The sequence below is a fragment of the Uloborus diversus genome, chromosome 4 (assembly GCF_026930045.1).
Source record: "Uloborus diversus isolate 005 chromosome 4, Udiv.v.3.1, whole genome shotgun sequence".
Classification (NCBI taxonomy): domain Eukaryota; kingdom Metazoa; phylum Arthropoda; class Arachnida; order Araneae; family Uloboridae; genus Uloborus; species Uloborus diversus.
Genome location: NC_072734.1, coordinates 125,783,165 through 125,800,533, shown reverse-complemented (window position 1 = coordinate 125,800,533; position 17,369 = coordinate 125,783,165).

Genomic DNA, 17,369 nt, shown 5'->3' with positions numbered 1-17,369 from the left:
AGAATAAATATTTCAGTACTTAACATATCATTACCAAATGGTGATTTATCGTCTTTCTTATCAAACCATCTTACGTTTATGGTTTGATTTTACTAAGGCTAATTATTTTAAATGTTGGTAACACTTTTTATTACTGCTTCCATAACCAAATATTTATTTCCTTGGGTTTTCTTCTCTAGGATATCAACATGTATTTCTTGTTTAAAATAATGCTGACTTAGCTTCAATATTGCATTACGTAGCTACTAATTCCATTTTAGTTTATTCATCGTTTACTAATATTCTTGTTGAAGGATATATGATTATCTTCATGACACCCCAAATGTCTGAATTTTCAGTTTAACTACATAAAATCTCGCCACTTGGGCAATCAATGGGGGGGGGGGGAGGCAATTGAACCCTCTGGATTTTCACAACATAATGCAGTTATGCATTTTTGCTTGTATTTTAATGGTTTTTTTTCCATTCAAATGAACTGAATTCATATCCTTTGCCCCTGCTCCCCCCCCCCCCGCCGAAAAACTTTGAAAGCACGGACGAGCCTACATAGTTCATCTTACTGCAGTTCGTTCACAACAAAGTACCATTGTGTTTTATGATAAATTTTCCTTTATGCGTGACCTTGATTGCTAATCTTTTAAGTAAAAGGATTTTTACTTTTATTGTTTTTAAATGAAATTGTTTCCAAAACGACAATTTTAATTTTGTGTTCTGTATGTTGAAGTTCCGTTGTAATAAAAATGTAGTCAAATGTCAATCATATCGATCAATAATTCGCTCTTTATCGGTCAATGAATTCTATCAACTCTCTCGTTCATTTTTAATGTTAACATAAACAGTTAACACTGAAACCTTTTTGTGCCAGGGTGGGGGGAGGGGGAATTCCAAATTTTCATGTTTTGGAAGTTGTCAAAATGCCTCCCCCTCCCCCCAAAAAATGGCTTAACCCGAGTCATTTCCATTCACCAAATTTCTTTTTTCGCAGCATACGATGTCATTTTAGTTAATGACGAAGAACAGGGGTTTTTAAACTTTTAAGCTCTGCAACCCCTTTGAAGACTGACATGAGGTCACCCCCTCCCCTCTCCCTCGTACGTGCTTAATACAAGCAATCTGATTGGAAACTGGAGCTGATATGAATAGTTGAAAACTAGTAAATAAGGAAAAATCTAGATAGTTTCCCACAAAAAATTTAACTCAACTGTTCAAAGCGTGTATAGTGGTGTGTGAAGGCGCGTGTACGTGTGTGTGTATGCTTGTGTGTGTATGTACGTGTGTATGTGTGAGTTTGTAAGTGTGAAGCGTGCGTGTGTGTAGGACATGGACACCACCGACCAGGAGCAGCGGAATCCGGGGGACAGTGCTCAAGACCAGAGGCCGGTGAGCGGTGGTGCAGCAAAGGCCTCTGGTCCAAGCTGAAAAAGGAACCAAACACCAAGGACGATGAAGTGAGAACAATAAGCATTCCTGATTGCTCAAAAAAATGGGTAATAAGTTTTAAAAGTATCTGTGTGTCTATTTGTGGCATCGTAGCTCCTAAACAGATGAACTGATTTTGATAGTTCTTTTTTCGCTCAAAAGGTGACTTGGTAGAAAGTGTTCTTAGCTTGGCCTCATTTTTGCAGAACTTTAATTACCGGAGATATTAATAAAAACCGACTTATAACGTTATAATATATAACGTTTTTCTGAATTATGGTAGTAAAAACTTACCCGTACGTTAAAAATATTGGCCCCAAATTGAAAGAACTAAGTTTTCTGCGTTTGATATTAGTTTGGAACTTCCAAGTTACATACAGTAAAAGCTATAATCTTGTTAAGGAAATTTTAAATGCAATTCAAAGCCTTTATACGCGTGATCGGTAGCTATTTCATAGTCGGATAAGGAGAAAAAGTTCAATGATTAAAAATTTTCATCCGCTGTCAGTTCATATTTGTTAACAATATGTGCTCTGACCTGCGAAATCCATTTCAATATCAGGTCGGCTCTCTGGGACATGTTTTTTTTTTTTTTTTTTAATTTTTAGTTTAATATTAGTTTCTGTTATTGATTTGGGGTTTCTGTTATTCTTCATTTTGGTTTTTCTCGGCATTCTTCAAAAAAAGTGAGACTAAATTCTCTATTAACTGGCTTATAAAAGTGTTCTCGGCTCTGTTATTCTGTCGGTCGGAGTAAGTTGCGTGGAATGGGTCAGCGCTGCATTTATGCTGAAATAAAATGCGAAAAATTATTTCTAGCCTATCCCGTAGCAGCTTTACACGCTTGCTCCTGCATCCTACATCTACCGAGCAAGCTAGAAATAATTTTTCACATTCTATTTAAGCATTAATGCAGCGTTGACCCGTTCTTTTCAACTATCCCTCAATTTTAACGGATATTTCTTTAAAGAGTAAATCATAGTCTTGATTATATTTTCGCCATAAATGGCATTTTTTAAAGAAGCAGTGTTATTCTGAAGGGAATACCTTCTGTAACAAATTAAACACTTGGATAGTTGAATTGGGTAAAACAAATTGAGATCTGTATCCGTATCCGTGGATCTTGACACTAATGATCCGGATCCGTAACCGCGGATCTACTTTTTTGACGATCCGGCACATCACTATTTCCGAACCACTTGAAGTGGCATACCACATCAAATACTGTTTGCCGAGGCACAACAAGCAAACGAACTGTCGTGCTACTTGCTTAAACAACTTTAAAAATAGCAAGTCTTTTGCTTAAAATTGTTTAAAAAAAAGGAAAACAATACATAAACTAGGAGATATCTTGTAAATTATTGTCTAATAAAGTGAGAGACAAAAATAAATAAGACCCTCATTAAAATGAAATTACTTTACTTCCATTCGATGATGCAATCTTTGTCCGTTTTTTTTTCTATTAATTTTTTTTTTTTTTTTGCCGCACCCTGTTTACTGCCGTGCTAAGCACAAAAGTGGAATCTGCAGATGAGCTCAGGCTGAGATATTGTGTTATAAAGTTTGGATCTTCCATGTATTTTATTCAGATGTCATTTTTTTTTTTCAGAAAAAAAAAAGTTCCTGATCAAATGACCCTAATCATTTTATTTATTAAGTACCAAGGAAATACCAAACAGAGAAAAACTTGGTGTAATAACTCAGTTTAGTTCAAAAGTGCAGGCATGACTACTTTTACTACTATGCTTAGCACGGCCGTGTGAATAAACTGAAACTCCTGTTTAAGTTTCGGTTCACATTTAGAAACCGTTATGCAGTTTTGGTTTGGGGTTTGTGTTGAAAAAAAAAAACAATTTAGTTTTGCTTTGGACTTAGACTGGATTAGAAAAAATCAAAACTCAATAGCTTTCACTTTCAGACAGTAAAATTACATTGTAAGGAAGGAAAATCATACTTATTTTTCTTTCAAACAATATTATTCATGCTTGAAAGTCAAAAATTACAATTATTATTTCAAGTTTCAAGGCAATCTAAAAGCGTAATTTTGTTATGATTAGACACTTCAGACTTCATACCCAATATTATTGGTTGAATGACGACTTGACTTATTTCTGGTGTTTGACCAAGAAAGCTCTTAGTTATTTAAAAAAAAATAAACAAATAAAAAAATAAATAAATAAATAAATAAAAATATAAAAAAACAAAATTCTAATTAAATTTACTAAGATACCACACATATTTTTCTGTCAAGCAGAAAAATATGTGTGGATTGCATATATTTTTTAATTCTTAACTCTTTATATATTCCTAGAAACACAGAGCTATTAAAAAAATCTATTTTTATTCATTAAAAAATCAATTTTTCCCGAAAAAAACCCCGGTGAAAAAGCAGTTTTTTTCCATCACTTCAAAATTTCCGGAAATTTTGATCCCTACTCGTACCTCAAAAGAGTAATGAAAATGAAACGGCCGACTACTGGGCTCATACATGGCTAAGCACTGGATTTCTATCGCCAACTACTGGAGCATTTTCTAGTATTAACAATAGGTTAGTTTTTCAAGTAAAAATGCTTTTATTTCTGAAGCAATTCATTGAATCATTATCAGAAAGGTATAGCCTAAAGTCTTACAACGTTTTTGTTGATGTATTGATTGCTGTAAAAGCTGATGTTTATCAGCTGTTAGTTATGGCAGGAAACTGGTAGCAAAAGGTGCGTCAAAAAATAAACATCATTGACCATGTCACATTACCTTGTCGTGTCCGCTCAACCAACTCCGATTTGAACGCAATTTTATAGAGATGCTGACATACCTTTGACTCTAATCTATGCAAATTTTCAGCTAACAAAATCCAAATCCTGAGAATCTTGGATCAATAAAAAAAAAAAAAAAAAGGTTTCAAAATGGCCGATCAGCCATGAGCTTTGTGAAACCATGTGAAGGCTGATCCCCCATTGGAGGCCATTTTGGAGCTCACTTATTTTTTTTCGAGATATCTTCGATCCTCTTGCTTGCACCTCTCTGAAACGACGTCCATATCGGAGATTTTTGGATGGGGGACCACCAGGTCACGTGACATGGAAGGACTGAATGATGTTTATTTTTTGACGTACCATTTGCAACCTGTTTCCTGCCAAAAACCTGCGCGACTCAGCTTAAATAACAGCGAACTTCTGCTGTCATATGCTTACGCAAAAAAATATTGGGCCTTCATACTGTGCAGGGCCCGACTATGATTTTGGAAGACACTGCGCGCGAAATTTATTTGGTGCCCCCCCCCCCCCACCACTTATTCTATATAGCGAAGCAACAAAATATTTTGATGTTCGCGTGTTAACACAGCCATGCTAAATTTGGTGATACATTATTTTACAATTATATTCATAATAAAAAGAACTGGCCTGCACGCTCGCCTGACTTAGCCCCATGTGACTATTTCCTGTGGGGTTATCTAAAATCGCGGGTTTATAACGATCTTCCACGAACCCTGGAGAATCTGAAGAACGGTATCCGAGCCGAAACTGCCAATATGCCGGTCGACAGGCTCCAAAGAATTGAACAAAACTTCCGAGTTTGACTGAATCACTATATTGACAATGGAGGGCAACACTTACAGCAAGGGTGCCCACAGGAGGAGGGGGATCATGGCGCATCCAAATATTTGGGAGGGGGGAGGGGGGAAGGGATTTCGTAATTTGTTTATTTATTTAAATTTATTTATAGCAGTACCCGCACAGCGATGCCCGTGCTAAAAATTTAATGGAAGTCCGTTGAATAAAAAAAACTGACGCCCCCTCCCCCTCTGATGTGAAATGATCGTTTTTCTTTGTATAAAATGAGTACACACCTTTAAAAAAAAAGCACTATTTAAGTTTCTTTGGAATTTAAAACTTTTCATCAAATCATAAAGTTGCTTTGAAACTCTATTTAGCGAGTGAAGCGTTTTTTACTGCAACTTAAAATATTTCGCATAATAAAAAGAAAAAAAAAAAAGGACATCAAATAATATCTTTCAAATGTAAAAATAATTCCACAGCTCTATTGCTTATCGCCAAACTTAATCAGCAACCACGCTATCATAATCCATCAGTTAAAAAAAAAAAAAAACATCCCGTGGAACATTTTAAAATCATCGTCAGGAAAAAAGAAGAAAATGTCGTACATTTCACTCGGGTAAAAACTAATCAAAAGTTTCTTTTCTTTCAAAACAAATCGCCAAAACAATGAATTACATTAACGGTTGCCTTAAAACAATAATCCCAGATTGAACTGCTCAGCGCCTAACTTGCCAAGCGACAACGCTACCGGAACCCAGCCCTTTTGCGAGTGAAGTGGATATTTTTTCTTTGGCAATAATAAATGTTTCGCCAAACAAACAAAAAGGTATAAAATCACATTAACAGAAGCTTTCAAATCTTTACATATTAAGAACTGCGTTGCCCGGCTCAGCTCCGGTTGAGCCGGCCCCGGTTGAGCTCTTGCCGGTTTACCTTGAGAACAAATATTGTGTGAAGTGACATATAGTCAATAATTAACTTAAAGAATAACTTTAATAAAAGAAAAAGAGACACCATGCAAAATTACCCTTCCAATGACGGCAGATATTATAAGGAACAAAGGAACCCCGGCCCAAATTAAAATGCAAAAGATGGATTTTAAAAGCGTAACCATGGAAACATGAAATAAAATAAGTTTTAGATATCAGATGCAAAATAAAATTCATTCAAAAAGCGTAACTATGGAAACACGAAAATAAAATGGTTGAAACCTGAATCAAAATGACGTATTTCGAAATTGATTTAAAAACGCTTGTAACTTTTTTTCCTTTGAAGATAGAAGTTAATTTTTCATGATTAATTCATCACCATGGAAACATGAAATAAAATAATTTTTAGATATCAGATGCAAAATAAAATTTATTCAAAAAGCGTAACTATGGAAACACGAAAATAAAATGGTTGACGTATTTCGAAATTGATTTAAAAACGCTTGTAACTTTTTTTCCTTTGAAGATAGAAGTTAATTTTTTCGACCAAAAGTCGAGAGAGATCTGGAGTAAAAAATGTCGCTTTTTCCAATGCTGCCAAAAAGAAAACTGTGGGACGATTCCTTCACTTTTTATTGATAGATTTAATGAAGAAAGTAGTGCCTAAATTTCAGCTAAGCCTAAAAAAGTTCGAGTTAAAACGCAAATTACTCCCGCTGTAATTAAGTTAGAGCATTGAAATAAATTGTTTAGAACGCAGAAAATTCTACTCTTTTTAACGATATACAGTGGCTCCCAAAAGTGTTCGTACACCTACGATTTTCAATGAAATAGGCCATTATCCATTGGTTAGAATTAATATTTTGGAATAGGTATTTTATTATAAGATCTATGATCTATATTTAACAAAACTACATGAAAATTTTTAATAAAACATTAAAACATAATTTTTAAAAAATCAAAAACCAAAAAGTGCCGGAAATTTTATCTCACAAAAGTCTTCGTACACTTTGAAAAAATGTCAAAAAATTAGTAAATAATCTAACTTTTTACAAAGTTATTATTTGGTACAACATCATGCAGTATCAACAAGAGCTTTTAAACGTCTGGAAGTAGATTTCATTGTTTTTTCTTTCTTTTTTTGCGTAATTTCTGATTAAGTGTTCAACCCCAGTTTGAGTCTTACTGTTTCTAGCTCTATTTTCGTGCCAAAGCTGTATTTTCGTAATCTAGCCCCCAGATATCTCTAAATATGTTACATTAAGTTCAAATCTGGAGATTGAGGGGGTATTTCTAAGCTTAAGGACAATTTTTGAGGCACCAAACGCAAACGTGTGCTTCTTATCGTTATCTCGATAAAAAACAAAGTTGTTTCCGATTACCAAATTTTTGGCTAATAGTTTAAAATTGCTTTTTAAAATATTTGAATGAACAGCATGATTCATTATTTAATCAAAAAATTCCAAATTTCCAAGTCCTGATGCTGTAATGCACCCTCACACTAAAACACTTTCACCGTCCTGATTAACTGATCCAACTAAGTTCTTCAGATTAAATTCCTCATTTTTTCTTTTATTTACAATTATACAACAATTTAACCCAAAATGTTAAATTTATTTTCATCTTAAGTAAGATGTTGTTCCAAAACGTTTTGAGCTTATTTATCATTGATTTTGCGACGGAAAGCGTAAGCTTACTGTTATTCGCACGAACAAGAAAATTTCTGCAGGAAGAGGTCTCATTTAATCCAGTTAATCAGAGAATTTGGCGAACAATTTTAGGTGAAAATTAAACGTAAAATGTTTCATTTAATTCTGCAGAAATTTTTTCAGCACTCAAATGTGTATTTTTCATAATTTTTTTAACTGTAAACCTCCGATCACGCATTGTTAACTTTGCCAGTTGACTTTTTCTTACCGTGTTTTCGATCCTATTCTTGTCTTTAAAGCATTTTATCAAGCACTTCACTATAGAATGGTATAAATTACCTAATTTAGAGACATTTAAAACCAATTTACCGCTACTGTGAGTAAACAATTCAAATTTCGAATGGTGTTTGTGGTGTTTTTCAAATACCAGTCATTTTAAAGTAATAAGCACAATATTAAGGAATAAATAAACAAAAAATTAAAGCCAAATGACTTTTAAGGGTCAACACAATGCAAAAATAATAAAAAAATGACATATGATAGTTTTAATCATGAATTTATTCGAAAAAATTTGAGTGTACGACGACTTTTGTGGCGTATTATTTCTCCGTCTCTTCATTTTTTGACAAATTTCAAAAATAAAATCTGGCAATATTTTGAAAAAAACTACTGAGTTTTATTCAGAATGGCATAAGAATGGTGTGAAAAAAAAAATGGACTTCATATTCGAATTCAGTTTTGCGTTATTTTGGTTTTACTACAAAATTTCAAGGTGTACGAACACTTTTGGGAGCCACTGTATAATATTAATATGTGCAAGTAATTTTTCTCCCCTTTAATAGCCAATAATAGGCAATTTACTTGAAATTTGGGCCTAAATGTGAATAAAAAAAGAACTATTCATCGGATTTTTTTCGAATTATAGCCTATGTTACTCAGTAAGAAAGCACCTTTCATTTAGTGAAAGAATTTTTCAAATAGGGGCAGTGGCTCCGGTGATTATCTCGAACATATAAACACACAAAAATCCGCCCTCTCTCTTTATAATATTAGTAAAGATTTATTTTTAATTTGAATAGTTTATTTTATTTTATTTTATTCTGTTTATATTTCATTTATGTATTTAGTTTGTGTGTGTGTGTGTATGTCATTGGCGTAGCACAGAACTTTTCTAATAAAATAATGATAATAGTTAAAAAATTTAAAAAATGAAAAAAATAGAAAATACTTTTTTAAAAATAAATTAGATAAAAAGAGAAAGCTAAAAAATAAAAAAGTGAAAGAAGGTTGAGAAAAATGGGGGGGGGGGGAATTTGCGTCTTTGAACGTGGGGGAGGGGGGGGGAATGGGTACCCCTGCTGCTGTGGGCAGCTAGAGGGCAGTAGATGCAAATTTATCATTTTTTTTTGCAGTTTTGTCATCTGTTGTCCGTTAGCTTCATTGTACAAGCTTGCTTATTTGATTTTCGCTGAACAAAAGGCGCGAAAAACGCGTCTAACTCCAACATTTGCCGATAGTTAGTATTGAATCCAACGCACATTTCTTCAAATATCTCGAGATCTCATTTTTGCAGATACTGCCGTTTACCTGCGCACACAGTATAATGATGCGTCGGAACAAAAAGAACCCTTCCGCTCCTTTGAAGAGCAATCTTCCAGTAAATTTTTAACACATTGATTGAACAACAAAATAATGCATTGCAAAGAGACATGCTTTGATTGCACACCTAAATTCTCATGGTTTTGTCATGAAAACTTCAGTCTGGTAGCGCACAATGGAAAACAACAGCATCTCTTAAATTTTCCAAATTTTTATGCTAACTTATCAAAAATGATCTCCTAAATCCGAAAATCTAATTCTTTTTCCGCACAAAAAACTCGTGATAGCTCTGGCAAACGGTTGAATCAGAATGAAGGAAAGAAGATGTCTCGGTACTTCGACCCAGCTGGACTTTCTCCAAGGACGCTCCCTCCTTCATCCTGCGCTCACTCTAATTGCATGAAGCTGAACCAACAGTTACGCACTCTTTCCACGGGGCACCCCCTCCCTCCCAGGGAAAGAGACGGATCAAGCTTCTGGTTTTGGAGGGGGTCATTAGCGGAAAGAAAGGTTCAAAGTGCAATTTTGCGCTCGAATATTGAATCTGGGGCGGTTTTCTTTCGAAGTACATTAGAGTCTCGAAAATCAGAGGTTATTAGGGCTCACCTCACTCATGGGTGCAAGTGGACTCAAGTAAAATTTTCTTAAGGCAGTGTGAAATTTTCGGAAGCTTGATCCCCCCTCCCCTCTATTCCGTATAAACGCTTTCAATGTATATACAAAATCATTGAAAAAAAAACATTAACTTTTTTTTCCTTTATTAATGCAATTTTTCGGTTTTAAAATGATACCAGACCAAACTTTACGGGACCTGCAACCCAAAATTTTCGGAAATTTCGGATCAAACACGCCCCTGACCACACCTCGGATTGCTGAAAACTACGACTATCCGGATAATTCTTTCAGATTAAAAGTTTGCATTATTCGGACGACATACAGTGGGGCCAAGTCCCGAAAAGCTGGCCAAAACCTCAAAAATGAAAATTTGATACGGGAAATTTTGACTTGTGGGATGGATAGAGGGATAACTGCTGCGTTAAATTTCAAAAAGGGAAGGGTCTATCCTCATTACTACGCTTGTGCCCTTCGGTGGAAAATTTGCTTTCGTGCAGAGCGCACGCGTGTAGCTAGAACGTAACGAAAATAAGGCTATATTATAAGGTCTATAATTGAAGTGAAGTGTCCAAATTTTAATCTACAACATGGAAACGATCTCTGTAGGTATGTAGAAAATGTTTTTACATTGATATGATAGAAATTTCATTTGCATCCTGTTAAAATAAATTAAAATTCTGTGCCCTGACAAAAGCGAAATAATGGTAGAGATTTCGATTTTCAACTAGATGAAAAGTTATATATGACGCCATATAACGGTAAGATTGAACTTTAGGGCTTTAGTTCACTCTCTTATCTTACGAAATTCGTAAATATTAACTGCCGTTAGCTGTCTAATATGTTATTAAGCGCTATGTTAATTAAGCGCTTTTTCGTGGTTCTTCAAGTTGTTTCAAATTGCCATGAGATAGATTGTGAAAAGTTTCACAATCAGAAATAGCAAGGCAGCAGCAGAAACAGCAAGAAATTTGTCGAATTATATCCGTGGTATTACATTTCTACTTCGGTGCACAAATTATTAATTCACGGTACACAAATAATAGCAGGTCAATTATCAGATGATGCGCAAGAAAGCAGAAACAAAGATATTAAAAGATATTGCAAAGATTTTTCTCGAAAATGTTCGAGAGCTAAAACTGTGGAAGATATTTTCAATTGGCTCATGATATCTTCTGATCCGTATATTTCCAGTAGAAGAAAATTGCCACATAAAAAAAAAAAAAAAAAAAAAAAAAAAAAACTATGGAGCTTATCACAGGAAGTTGTATAGAATTATTACTTTCTCCTACAAGTAACCATTAGAACAAGAACGCGAACGGAAAGTACTGTCCAACCACGGATTGCATGGAATTTTCAAACATCCAGATAAGACTAATCTATGTGAATAAGGGGGAAAAGTAAAATTTTGATGCGCTTATTCCGCTCATTTGAATGAGACCCTGCTTCTGCAAATGCTGACATCGGTAAAAAAATAATAGATTCGTCCATTTCCGGCTGTGAAACGGATGTTTGTCTTTCCATACAATCCGTGGTCAGACAGTAGCTCTATATTGGACACTGATTCGGAAACAGTCTGATTTTAACTTAAATTCCGAATCTGAAATAGATTTAACTAATCGATTGATAAAATATATTTTATTTCCCAGTATAATAGTGGATTGCTTATTTTTTTGTTCTCATTCTTTTTTTCTTCCTTTATTATTTTTTTACTTTTAAATATTTTTAGTTCCTTAATTTAAAATTATTTTTTTTATATAATAAATAAAGTATTTTCATTTTGCATCAGATATTGGTTATTATAATAGGCGACTTTGAAAACTACCATATATTAATTTTTATAAAATCTTTACATTTTTTTCTCATATACGTTCACCATATTGGATCTGCCATTTTGTTTACAGTAAGTTTGACTTGAGATTTATAATCGGCGACCTCAAAAACCCCTTTATACCAAATTTGGAACAAATCTAAGTTTATTTGAGGTTTTGGCCAGCTTTTCGGGATTTGGCCCCACTGTGCGACAAAAGGAAGAGCACCTTTTACTTCTTTGTGTAAAGAATAGGAACTATTGTCTTCACGAAAAATGTATAACTACTGCAATGACTCAATGCTTGACCGTATCGCCTCGGACAGTCACGGTAGAGGTGGCTCAACTGGGTACTAAAAACCCGCAAATTTTATCGGACGATTCGACAAAATTATCATCATCAGAAAAAACCTAGAGTTCTATTCGGCAAAATTATCATCATTCAGCGAATTTTGGAGTTCTATTCGACAAACTGAGAATTTTTGCCCAACCAAAAATTTAAGTTCTGTGTGCTCCTTCTCGTGGTGAATACTTTTAGCCCCCTCCCCCTCCCCCCTACACGTATAGAAGTGAAGCTGGTACTTAAATACTTTAGTACATAGTAAGATTGACATCACCCTCAACAGATTTTAATTATTACTCAATTGGACATGTTATCTTTGTGTATCAAAAAAGAATCACGCACACATTTAATACACATTAGATTAGTGTATATTGAATCTAATGTGTTAGCATTTTAAAATCTATTTAAGAAATAATAACAGAATTTTGAAAAACAATACTAGCACTTTTCAAAATGCACTCAAAATGACAAAATAACTTTCCTGAGTCAGAAAGGACAGTATTTAAATATTCATGTAGTTTTCAATTATTCCAAGAAAATGACTCCAAAACGAGGAACGCGGCTCAAGTCCAGTAGAGAAATTCTTATCGTTATCAAACTTTCTGTCATAAATTTGAGCATTGAAGCATGCATATTGTTACGGATCCGATTCAACTTCACACTTTCTTTAAATGACGGCACAGTTCTTGAGAAAACACAGGAGATTTATTTATAACTATGTACAAGAAATATCGTTAGCAACTGCTAAATCAACCATAGCAATTAGGCAAATATCAATTAACATCATAAACTCAACGGTCACACACGTATTTATATCAAAATACGCAAGAACACAGCGCAAAGGCTAATACACACTTCCAGTGAAACGCTGAAAACGAGACTCCACAGTAGAAAGAAAACTAACGGACTCACCTCCATTCACAAGGCGCCCGGCGTTTTATACCGAACAAAGAAATGTCCAGAAAATCCTACAATGTTCTACAAATTTCTCATATTTTCTTTTTATTCCATTCACAAATCTTATCGTTCAGAAATGGGGGCACCGTATGCTTCAGTCGAATGTTAGGGGGTTGTATGTAAATTACAGAAAACTCTTTACAGGTTAGGTTAATAAGATAATTTTAGATGATTGATAATGGCATAAACGCCAAATTTAGCCAGATTACAACAAATTAATCATGTAAATAATTACTATTTACAGAATTTGTAGTAATATTTTTCTGGGAAAGCTTGGTTTGAAATGACTTGAGCCGCACTTTTCCTCGTTTGTGGAGTAATTTTCTTGGAATAATTGAAAACTACAGGAATACTTAAATATTGTCATTTCTGACCCAGAAACGTTATTTTATCTTTTTGAGTACATTTTGAAAAGTACTTAATATTGTTTTTTTTTTAAATCTTGTTATTTTATTCTTTTTAGCGTAAACGTATTTCAGATATAGAATAATGTTACCATCACAAAAAATTTCACTTCTTTTTTTCATATAAATACTGAAAGGAAAAAAACTATATACTTGTCTAAAACTTTAAGCATTTGGCACTACAGATTAATTCTTGTTCCCCTCTAGGATTTGTTTGTGTGTAATTTAATTAGAACTATTTAAATATTAAAGGTTTGCGAAACCCAGTAGATGAGGATACAAATCCTAAGAAAGCAGTGATTGCGGTTAAGTTTTATGCTTGTTCCAGAGAAGCCTTGATTCAAAATTATTACTTTTGATATTGCTGTTGAAAGGCAACAAAATTTGTAACAATGGGTTTTATATTTAAACATTTAATGGAGTAATTACATGAAATTTGCTGTTTTCCATCCTAACCAAAATAATAATTTTATTTTAGAATTGAATTTTTTAGCGTTACCTTAAGATTAAACAAATCATTTACTGAAATCTTGAAGTCTCTAAGTAGTCTAGTTGCTGAGATGTAAGCAAAAGCAGGCCTCAGATTTTTCCGTGACAATCAGCCAAGTATAATAAAAGTGCTTAATAAAAATGAAAAACTTATTTAAAACCATTTAGCATTCAGCATTCATTTGAATTTTGACGTCTTGAATTCGAATGATGTTTTTTACATGAATTGCGATTGGATTCTAGAAACTCTCCAAGAAATCTGTATCCGTTGTCTATGACTGGTGATTTTCTAGAATGGGTAACATGAGGCATATCCAGGCATATCCATAAATAATAGAATTTTTTAAGAAAATATAAAGCAATTTTCATAATGCACTGAAAAGGACAAAATAACTTTTCTGGGCCAGAAAGGACAATTTTAGTATTCCAGTAGTTTTTAATTATTCCAAGAAAATTACACCACAAACGAAGAAAAGTGCGGCTCAAGTCATGTACAGAATTCCTTATCATTATCCAGCTTTCAATCATTACTCTGAGTGTTGGAACATGCATATTTTTCTTAATGGGAATGTTCGGTTTGAAATGACTTGAGCCGCACTTTTCTAATAACGTTTTTTGTTCTACGTTTGTGATGTCATTTTCTTAAAATCATTGAAAATTTCAGGATTACACTGAAATTGTCCTTTATGACCCGAGAAGTTATTTTGTAATTTTGAGTGCATTATGAAAAGTGCTTTATATTAAAAAAAAACTGTTATTTTATTCTTTTTAGTGCAAATGTATTTCTGAAATATAATGTTACTATCACGAAACTTTACCTCATTTTTTGATGTAAATGCTCCATACTAAAAAAAAAAAAACTATATATGTGTCTAAAACTTCAAGCAATTGGCTATAAAAATTAATGTTTGTTCCACTCTAAGATTTATTTGTGTGCTAATTTAATTAGAACCATTCAAATTATAATTTGAAGGCTTCCAAAACTAATTTATGTTTCACAACATACAAGCTAGTAGTGATAAAGATCCTAATATATCTCTTTACTTAGTCGCGTTATCGATTATTGGCACAGATGAGGATAAAAATCCTACGAGAGCAAATGGCAGTGAATACGTTATGCTTGCTTCAGAGAAGCCTTGATTCAAAATTTTCATTGTGATAATTATTAACGTTACTGTTGCAAGGGAACAAAATTTGTAACAATGGGTTTTATATTTAAACATTTAATAGGGGAATTAAATGAAATTTGCTGTTTTCCATCCTAACTGAAATCATAATTTTATTTTAGAATTTTAATTTTTAAGCGTTAAGTTGTACCTTAAGATTAAGCAAATCATTTCCTATTCCTATTCCTATTCAAAGTCACAACTGACTACAACTGTATTTATGTCGAGAACTGCATACTAAGTGCCTTGCCTCCATTATTTTATATACCGATAGATGGCAGCACCATCACCGGATCGAACAGTTTATGAGAATTTAGAACTAGTTCAGGAGCTAATAGCTACCTGGTGCTAGCACCCCCAGAGGTATCGTTTTACTTGGAGGACATTGAGACCACGAGCATATTTAACGTCGCCCAGTCCCCTTTAATGACGACGGTGGGTCTTCGACCATCGAGGTTCGAACCCAGGATCCTCCGGCCCCGAATCCGACACTCTACCGATCGGGCTACCAATGCCCCAGCAAATCATTTAGTGAAATTCCGAAGTCTCTAAGTAGCCTAGTTGCTGAGATATAAGCAAGAGCATGCTTCAGATTTTCCCGTGACAATCAGGCCAAGTGTAATAAAAGTACCTAAAAAAGTATTGATTAGGTTTCGGTAATAAAGATCAAGATTTTATGTCCGATATCTACCAGTACATTTTTCATAAAGATTATTTACAGCGTACAACGTTATGAATTTCATTTCTTATCAATCTTAAACGATGGGAATTAGTAATTTGTATATTTTGTACTTAGATGAAGTTTTGCTGTTTACGTTCATCTATACAAGGGTTCTTTTTTCCTGAAAAAACGTAATTTTACACAAAAAACCCTTTAACGTAAAGTCTGTTTAAGTTAAGCCCTGAAAAGAATGATAATGTAAATAAAATCAAACTGCAGACGATTTGTAACTACGGCAACGAAAATTTCGCTCCCTAAATAAATATTAAAAACAACCGTTGTCATTTTAATCTGAAAAATCAGAGTAACATCAACTTTGGCCATTATAAGCAACTCGTGATTCCCATACCTTGCCGAGAGCTACGCAGGACTGGTTTTTGAATAATTCGAGTTTGGATTATTTTTTTTTTTTTTTAAAGTTTTTATTGCTATGGAGCAGCGGTTCCCAAACTTTTTAAGCCACGGAACCCTTGGTGCTTTACATTTACTTCACGGAACCCCATTATTGTTCATGACTGAGAGACGAAATATTTGCGATCTGGAAGTCAAATGTTAAAACACGATTGTGTGGAAAATCTTAGATAGCGGTAGTGGAATGGAACTTGGGATTCTCCACGGAAATTTTTCAAAATTGAAATCTTACATACGCAATAGTAAGCCATCGTAGATGACATTAGAAAGGTTGGGGCTCGGAACCTTTTCTCCCGGAAGTTTTTCGATATTACAGTATTAAAAACGAAAACTTGGACAATTTTTAATAATTTTAGCGCAGTGCTGAGGTCGGAAGAGCACTTCCGGAATGTTCTTGACAATAAGGTACTAAAAAAAGAAATTTAGACAAGCTTCAACGATGTGGGAGATGTATAGTTCACAAGTTTCCTTCAGAAATTTCCTAATTTAAGTCCTAAAACCGTAACTGCAGACGTGCTTCATGATTTTACAGGAAAGGATATAGATCGGACGTTCTCCTCCGAAAATGTTTGAAAAATTGAAGTCCTAAAAATGAAAAAAAAAAAAAAGAGAAAAGATTAATTTTTTAATGATGTTGGGGAGGAATGGAATCGGGGGCATACCCGTGTAAATATTTCCGAAGTTGATATCCCAAAATTCGAGATTCTCCCCGGAAATTTTTTAAAATTAAATTTTGAAAAAGGTAATTTTTGCCTTTTTTTGATAAATTGAAAGGGAAGGATGGAGATTAGGTATTCTTCCACAGCAATTTTTCGAAATCGAAGCTCTAAAAATGAAATTTTAGACAATTTGTTATAAAGTTGTGGGAGAGTTCTTGTGAGCGGGAGAAGATGAGGCTCTCCCGAAAAGTTTTCAAAATTAACGACCTGGAAACGAAGTTTTAGACGTTTATTGGCTGCAGCCGGGAGCGTTGCTCCCTTGAACAATTTTTAAAATTGAGATTTTAAAAACGAAATTTTAGTCCATCTTTAATAATGTAGAGTGCTTTCGGCGGTTCTTGACCTGAAAACTTTCCGTTTTTTTCTTTTTTCCTTATAATTTTGGGGGCGGGTTGAAGTTGAGGGGGCTCCGCCGGTAAATTTCCAAAATTCAAGTCCAAAATATAAAATTTTAGACGATTCTTAATGAAGTGAAGCGTTCAGGGTTAGTCCGTAAAAATTTTCAGAATTGAAGTCATTTAAACGAAAACTGTGGCTATCCTTAATGTTGGAAAAGGAGGTGCGTTACATTTCTTGTATCCGAA